Source organism: Nerophis lumbriciformis, linkage group LG18, assembly GCF_033978685.3.
Source record: "Nerophis lumbriciformis linkage group LG18, RoL_Nlum_v2.1, whole genome shotgun sequence".
NCBI classification, from domain to species: domain Eukaryota; kingdom Metazoa; phylum Chordata; class Actinopteri; order Syngnathiformes; family Syngnathidae; genus Nerophis; species Nerophis lumbriciformis.
Window position 1 is genome coordinate 42,386,271 of NC_084565.2, and position 8,638 is coordinate 42,394,908.

An 8,638-nucleotide genomic window follows, 5' to 3' on the forward strand; every position below is an offset into this window, starting at 1 on the left:
CGGAAATGGTGGAAGTTTAGAAAATGGCCAATTCATTTTGAATGGGAAAAATGTCCCTGGAAATTTGGGGAAAAAGCGAGATTTTGGGAAAATTATTCAGAGCATGAATGTCCTGAATGAGCTGAATTGGTTAGTGTTGGAATTTTTTAAATCAGGCAAGAAATGTTGAAGTAGTAAATGGTATTAGGGAATTTCGGGAAAAGCGGGAATTTTTTGAAAAATGCTAAAAAAAAAAAAAGTTATTGTTGTAATTGAATTTTTTTAATCGGTCGAGAAATGTTGAAGTAGTAACATTTTTAATTTAGAAATGGTATTACGGAATTCCTGGAATTTTTCAAGTTCAAAAAACAACTTTGTTTTTTGTCCTAATTAAGTTTTGACGGTGGAACGGTTGAAAAATGTGGGAAGAGTAGTCGCCGGAACAAAGGGTGGAAATAGGACTTTGGAAAACCAGGAATTCTGGAAAATCCTGGAATGTTTTTGAATTTTTCTGGAAGGTGGAATGTGTTGAAGGTGGAATGGTTTGAATAGGTTGAAAACTGTGGAAATGTTGGAAGTTTGAAAAAAATGTCCAATTCATTTTGAATGGAAAAAATGTCCCTGGAAATTTGGGGGAAAAGCGAGATTTTGGGAAAATGATTCAGAGCTGAATTGGTTAGTATTGGAATTGTTTAAATCAGGCAAGAAATGTTGAAGTAGTAAATGGTATTAGGGAATTTCGGGAAAAGCGGGAATTTTTTGGAAAATGCTAAAACAAAAAAAGTGATTGTTGTAATTGATTTTTTTTAATCGGTCGAGAAATGTTGAAGTACTAACATTTTTAATTTAGAAATGGTATTACGGAATTCCTGGAATTTTTCAAGTTCAAAAAACAACTTTGTTTTTTGTCCTAATTAAGTTTTGACGGTGGAACGGTTGAAAAATGTGGGAAGAGTAGTCGCCGGAACAAAGGGTGGAAATAGGACTTTGGAAAACCAGGAATTCTGGAAAATTCTGGAATTGTTTTGAATTTTCCTGGAAGGTGGAATACGTTGAAGGTGGAATGGTTTGAATAGGTTGAAAACTGCGGAAATGGTGGAAGTTTAGAAAATTGGCCAATTCATTTTGAATGGGAAAAATGTCCCTGGAAATTTGGGGAAAAAGCGAGATTTTGGGAAAATGATTCAGAGCATGAATGTCCTGAATGAGCTGAATTGGTTAGTGTTGGAAATGTTGAAGTAGTAAATGGTATTAGGGAATTTCGGGAATTTATGGGAAAATGCTAAAACAAAAAAAAAAGTGATTGTTGTAATTGAATTTTTTTAATTGGTCGAGAAATGTTGAAGTAGTAAATTTTTTTATTTAGAAATGGTATTACGGAATTCCTGGAATTTTTCAAGTTCAAAAAACAACTTTGTTTTTTGTCCTAATTAAGTTTTGACGGTTGAAGTGGGTTGAAAAATGTGGGAAGAGTAGTCGCCAGAAAAAAGGGTGAAAATAGGGCTTTGGAAAACCAGGAATTCTGGAAAATCCTGGAATTGTTTTGAATTTTCCTGGAAGGTGGAATACGTTGAAGGTGGAATGGTTTGAATAGGTTGAAAACTGCGGAAATGGTGGAAGTTTAGATAATGGCCAATTCATTTTGAATGGGAAAAATGTCCCTGGAAATTTGGGGAAAAGCGAGATTTTGGGAAAATGATTCAGAGCTGAATCGGTTAGTGTTGGAATTGTTTAAATCAGGCAAGAAATGTTGAAGTAGTAAATGGTATTAGGGAATTACGGGAAAAGCGGGAATTTTTTGGAAAATGCTAAAAAAAAAAAGTTTGATAGTTGGTGTTGGAATTTTTTTAATCGGTCAAGAAAAGTTGTAGTAACATTTTTAATTGAGAAATGGTATTACGGAATTCCTGGAATTTTTCGAGTTCAAAAAAACAACTTTGTTTTTTGTCCTAATTAAGTTTTGACGGTGGAACGGTTGAAAAATGTGGGAAGAGTAGTCGCCAGAACAAAGGGTGGAAATAGGACTTTGGAAAACCAGGAATTCTGGAAAATCCTGGAATTGTTTTGAATTTTCCTGGAAGGTGGGATACGTTGAAGGTGGAATGGTTTGAATAGGTTGAAAACTGCGGAAATGGTGGAAGTTTAGAAAATGGCCAATTCATTTTGAATGGGAAAAATGTCCCTGGAAATTTGGGGAAAAAGCGAGATTTTGGGAAAATGATTCAGAGCATGAATGAGCTGAATTGGTTAGTGTTGGAATTGTTTAAATCAGGCAAGAAATGTTGAAGTAGTAAATGGTATTAGGGAATTTCGGGAAAAGCGGGAATTTTTTGGAAAATGCTAAAACAAAAAAAGTGATTGTTGTAATTGAATTTTTTTAATTGGTCGAGAAATGTTGAAGTAGTAAAATTTTTAATTTAGAAATGGTATTACGGAATTCCTGGAATTTTTCAAGATCAAAAAACAACTTTGTTTTTTGTCCTAATTAAGTTTTGACGGTTGAAGTGGGTTGAAAAATGTGGGAAGAGTAGTCGCCAGAACAAAGGGTGGAAATAGGACTTTGGAAAACCAGGAATTCTGGAAAATCCTGGAATTGTTTTGAATTTTCCTGGAAGGTGGAATACGTTGAAGGTGGAATGGTTTGAATAGGTTGAAAACTGCGGAAATGGTGGATGTTTAGAAAATGGCCAATTCATTTTGAATGGGAAAAATGTCCCTGGAAATTTGGGGAAAAAGCGAGATTTTGGGAAAATGATTCAGAGCTGAATCGGTTAGTGTTGGAATTGTTTAAATCAGGCAAGAAATGTTGAAGTAGTAAATGGTATTAGGGAATTTCGGGAAAAGCGGGAATTTTTTGGAAAATGCTAAAACAAAAAATGTGATTGTTGTAATTGATTTTTTTTAATTGGTCGAGAAATGTTGAAGTAGTAAAATTTTTAATTTAGAAATGGTATTACGGAATTCCTGGAATTTTTCAAGATCAAAAAACAACTTTGTTTTATGTCCTAATTAAGTTTTGACGGTTGAAGTGGGTTGAAAAATGTGGGAAGACTAGTCACCAGAACAAAGGGTGAAAATTGGGCTTTGGAAAACCAGGAATTCTGGAAAATCCTGGAGATGTTTTGAATTTTCCTGGAAGGTGGAATGTGTTGAAGGTGGAATGGTTTGAATAGGTTGAAAACTGCGGAAATGGTGGAAGTTTAGAAAATGGCCAATTCATTTTGAATGGGAAAAATGTCCCTGGAAATTTGGGAAAAAGCGAGATTTTGGGAAAATGATTCAGAGCATGAATGTCCTGAATGAGTTGAATTGGTTGGTGTTGGAATTGTTTAAATCGGGCAAGAAATGTTTAGTAGTAAATGGTATTAGGGAATTTCGGGAAAAGCGGGAATTTTTTTGGAAAATGCTAAAAAAAAAAATTTGATAGTTGGTGTTGGAATTTTTTTAATCGGTCGAGAAAAGTTGAAGTAGTATCATTTTTAATTGAGAAATGGTATTACGGAATTCCTGGAATTTTTCGAGTTCAAAAAAACAACTTCGTTTTTTGTCCTAATTAAGTTTTGACGGTTGAAAAATGTGGGAAGAGTAGTCGCCAGAACAAAGGGTGGAAATAGGACTTTGGAAAACCAGGAATTCAGGAAAATCCTGAAATTGTTTTGAATTTTCCTGGAAGGTGGAATGTGTTGAAGGTGGAATGGTTTGAATAGGTTGAAAACTGCGGAAATGGTGGAAGTTTAGAAAATTGGCCAATTCATTTTGAATGGGAAAAATGTCCCTGGAAATTTGGGGAAAAGCGAGATTTTGGGAAAATGATTCAGAGCATGAATGTCCTGAATGAGCTGAATTGGTTAGTGTTGGAATTGTTTAAATCAGGCAAGAAATGTTGAAGTAGTAAATGGTATTAGGGAATTTCGGGAATTTTTTTGGAAAATGCTAAAAAAAAAAAAAGTTTGATAGTTGGTGTTGGAATTTTTTTAATCGGTCGAGAAAAGTTGTAGTAACATTTTTAATTGAGAAATGGTATTACGGAATTCCTGGAATTTTTCGAGTTCAAAAAAACAACTTCGTTTTTTGTCCTAAGTTTTGACGGTGGAACGGTTGAAGTGGGTTGAAAAATGTGGGAAGAGTAGTTGCCAGAACAAAGGGTGGAAATAGGACTTTGGAAAACCAGGAATTCTGGAAAATCCTGGAATTGTTTTGAATTTTCCTGGAAGGTGGAATACGTTGAAGGTGGAATGGTTTGAATAGGTTGAAAACTGCGGAAATGGTGGAAGTTTAGAAAATGGCCAATTCATTTTGAATGGGAAAAATGTCCCTGGAAATTTGGGGAAAAAGCGAGATTTTGGGAAAATGATTCAGAGCTGAATCGGTTAGTGTTGGAATTGTTTAAATCAGGCAAGAAATGTTGAAGTAGTAAATGGCATTAGGGAATTTCGGGAAAAGCGGGAATTTTTTGGAAAATGCTAAAACAAAAAAAGTGATTGTTGTAATTGATTTTTTTTAATTGGTCGAGAAATGTTGAAGTAGTAAAAATGTTAATTTAGAAATGGTATTACGGAATTCCTGGAATTTTTCAAGTTCAAAAGACAGCTTTTTTTTTGTCCTAATTAAGTTTTGACGGTTGAAGTGGGTTGAAAAATGTGGGAAGAGTAGTCGCCAGAACAAAGGGTGGAAATAGGACTTTGGAAAACCAGAAATTCAGGAAAATCCTGAAATTGTTTTGAATTTTCCTGGAAGGTGGAATACGTTGAAAGTGGAATGGTTTGAATAGGTTGAAAACTGCGGAAATGGTGGAAGTTTAGAAAATGGCCAATTAATTTTGAATGGGAAAAATGTCCCTGGAAATTTGGGGAAAAGCGAGATTTTGGGAAAATGATTCAGAGCTGAATTGGTTAGTATTGGAATTGTTTAAATCAGGCAAGAAATGTTGAAGTAGTAAATGGTATTAGGGAATTTCGGGAAAAGCGGGAATTTTTTGGAAAATGCTAAAACAAAAAAAGGGATTGTTGTAATTGATTTTTTTAATCGGAATTCCTGGAATTTTTCAAGTTCAAAAAACAACTTTGTTTTTTGTCCTAATTAAGTTTTGACGGTTGAAGTGGGTTGAAAAATGTGGGAAGAGTAGTCGCCAGAACAAAGGGTGGAAATAGGACTTTGGAAAACCAGGAATTCTGGAAAATCCTGGAATTGTTTTGAATTTTCCTGGAAGGTGGAATACGTTGAAGGTGGAATGGTTTGAATAGGTTGAAAACTGCGGAAATGGTGGAAGTTTAGAAAATGGCCAATTCATTTTGAATGGGAAAAATGTCCCTGGAAATTTGGGGAAAAGCGAGATTTTGGGAAAATGATTCAGAGCTGAATTGGTTAGTATTGGAATTGTTTAAATCAGGCAAGAAATGTTGAAGTAGTAAATGGTATTAGGGAATTTCGGGAAAAGCGGGAATTTTTTGGAAAATGCTAAAACAAAAAAAGGGATTGTTGTAATTGATTTTTTTAATCGGAATTCCTGGAATTTTTCAAGTTCAAAAAACAACTTTGTTTTTTGTCCTAATTAAGTTTTGACGGTTGAAGTGGGTTGAAAAATGTGGGAAGAGTAGTCGCCAGAACAAAGGGTGGAAATAGGACGTTGGAAAACCAGGAATTCTGGAAAATCCTGAAATTGTTTTGAATTTTCCTGGAAGGTGGAATATGTTGAAGGTGGAATGGTTTGAATAGGTTGAAAACTGCGGAAATGGTGGAAGTTTAGAAAATGGCCAATTCATTTTGAATGGGAAAAATGTCCCTGGAAATTTGGGGAAAAAGCGAGATTTTGGGAAAATGATTCAGAGCATGAATGTCCTGAATGAGCTGAATTGGTTAGTGTTGGAATTGTTTAAATCAGGCAAGAAATGTTGAAGTAGTAAATGGTATTAGGGAATTTCGGGAAAAGCGGGAATTTTTTGGAAAATGCTAAAACAAAAAATGTGATTGTTGTAATTGATTTTTTTTAATTGGTCGAGAAATGTTGAAGTAGTAACATTTTTAATTTAGAAATGGTATTACGGAATTCCTGGAATTTTTCAAGTTCAAAAAACAACTTTGTTTTTTGTCCTAATTAAGTTTTGACGGTTGAAGTGGGTTGAAAAATGTGGGAAGAGTAGTCGCCAGAAAAAAAGGTGGAAATAGGACTTTGGAAAACCAGGAATTCTGGAAAATCCTGGAATGTTTTTGAATTTTTCTGGAAGGTGGAATGGTTTGAATAGGTTGAAAACTGTGGAAATGTTGGAAGTTTGAAAAAATGTCCAATTCATTTTGAATGGGAAAAATGTCCCTGGAAATTTGGGGAAAAGCGAGATTTTGGGAAAATGATTCAGAGCTGAATTGGGTAGTATTGGAATTGTTTAAATCAGGCAAGAAATGTTGAAGTAGTAAATGGTATTAGGGAATTTCGGGAAAAGCGGGAATTTTTTGGAAAATGCTAAAAAAAAAAGTTTGATAGTTGGTGTTGGAATTTTTTTAATCGGTCGAGAAAAGTTGTAGTAACATTATTAATTGAGAAATGGTATTACGGAATTCCTGGAATTTTTCGAGTTCAAAAAACAACTTTGTTTTTTGTCCTAATTAAGTTTTGACGGTTGAAGTGGGTTGACAAATGTGGGAAGAGTAGTCGCCAGAAAAAGGGTGGAAATAGGACTTTGGAAAACCAGGAATTCAGGAAAATCCTGAAATTGTTTTGAATTTTCCTGGAAGGTGGAATACGTTGAAGGTGGAATGGTTTGAATAGGTTGAAAACTGCGGAAATGGTGGAAGTTTAGAAAATGGCCAATTCATTTTGAATGGGAAAAATGTCCCTGGAAATTTGGGGAAAAAGCGAGATTTGGGGGAAATGATTCAGAGCTGAATTGGTTAGTATTGGAATTGTTTAAATCAGGCAAGAAATGTTGAAGTAGTAAATGGTATTAGGGAATTTCGGGAAAAGTGGGAATTTTTTGGAAAATGCTAAAAAAAAAAAGTTTGATAGTTGGTGTTGGAATTTTTTTAATCGGTCGAGAAAAGTTGTAGTAACATTTTTAATTTAGAAATGGTATTACGGAATTCCTGGAATTTTTCGAGTTCAAAAAAACAACTTTGTTTTTTGTCCTAATTAAGTTTTGACGGTGGAACGGTTGAAAAATGTGGGAAGAGTAGTCGCCAGAACAAAGGGTGGAAATAGGACTTTGGAAAACCAGGAATTCTGGAAAATCCTGGAATTGTTTTGAATTTTCCTGGAAGGTGGAATACGTTGAAGGTAGAATGGTTTGAATAGGTTGAAAACTGCGGAAATGGTGGAAGTTTAGATAATGGCCAATTCATTTTGAATGGGAAAAATGTCCCTGGAAATTTGGGGAAAAAGCGAGATTTTGGGAAAATGATTCAGAGCTGAATCGGTTAGTGTTGGAATTGTTTAAATCAGGCAAGAAATGTTGAAGTAGTAAATGGTATTAGGGAATTTCGGGAAAAGCGGGAATTTTTTGGAAAATGCTAAAACAAAAAAGTGATTGTTGTAATTGAATTTTTTTAATTGGTCGAGAAATGTTGAAGTAGTAAAAATGTTAATTTAGAAATGGTATTACGGAATTCCTGGAATTTTTCAAGTTCAAAAAACAACTTTGTTTTTTGTCCTAATTAAGTTTTGACGGTTGAAGTGGGTTGAAAAATGTGGGAAGAGTAGTCGCCAGAAAAAAGGGTGAAAATAGGGCTTTGGAAAACCAGGAATTCTGGAAAATCCTGGAATGTTTTTGAATTTTCCTGGAAGGTGGAATACGTTGAAGTACATGACATCATTGTATATTTCAATATGAAATAGTGCTACTAGAATGTATCATATTTGATGCAGTTTTGAAGGAAACATTACAAAAGACATTCTTGACAGAATAACTTTATGTCTAAGCTGATAAATGAACATTGAAATCAACCAGGACATCATTAATAACAATACTTGTGAGTGTGTACATCATCCACAATAAAAGGTCTGTATGAAGTCATTGCTGGAGCAGGAGTGGTGGATGTGCAGTCTCATATGACGATGATGTACACGAGGGCGGGGTCAGATTCATATGACAATGATGATGATGTACACGAGGGCGGGGTTAGATTCATATGACGGTGATAATGATGTACACGTGGGCGGGGTCAGATTCATATGACAATGATGATGATGTACACGTGGGCGGGGTCAGATTCATATGACAGTGATGATGATGTACATGTGGGCGGGGTCAGATTCATATGACAATGATGATGTAGACGTGGGCGGGGTCAGATTCATATGACAATGATGATGATGTACACGTGGGCAAGGTCAGATTCATATGACAATGATGATGATGTACACGTGGGCGGGGTCAGATTCATATGACGATGATGATGTACACGTGGGCGGGGTCAGATTCATATGACAATGATGATGATGTACACGTGGGCGGGGTTAGATTCATATGACGATGTACATGTGGGCGGGGTCAGATTCATATGACAATGATGATGATGTACATGTGGGCGGGGTCAGATTCATATGACAGTGATGATGATGTACACGTGGGCGGGGTCAGATTCATATGACAATGATGTACATGTGGGCGGGGTTAGATTCATATGACAATGATGATGATGTACACGAGGGCGGGGTCAGATTCATATG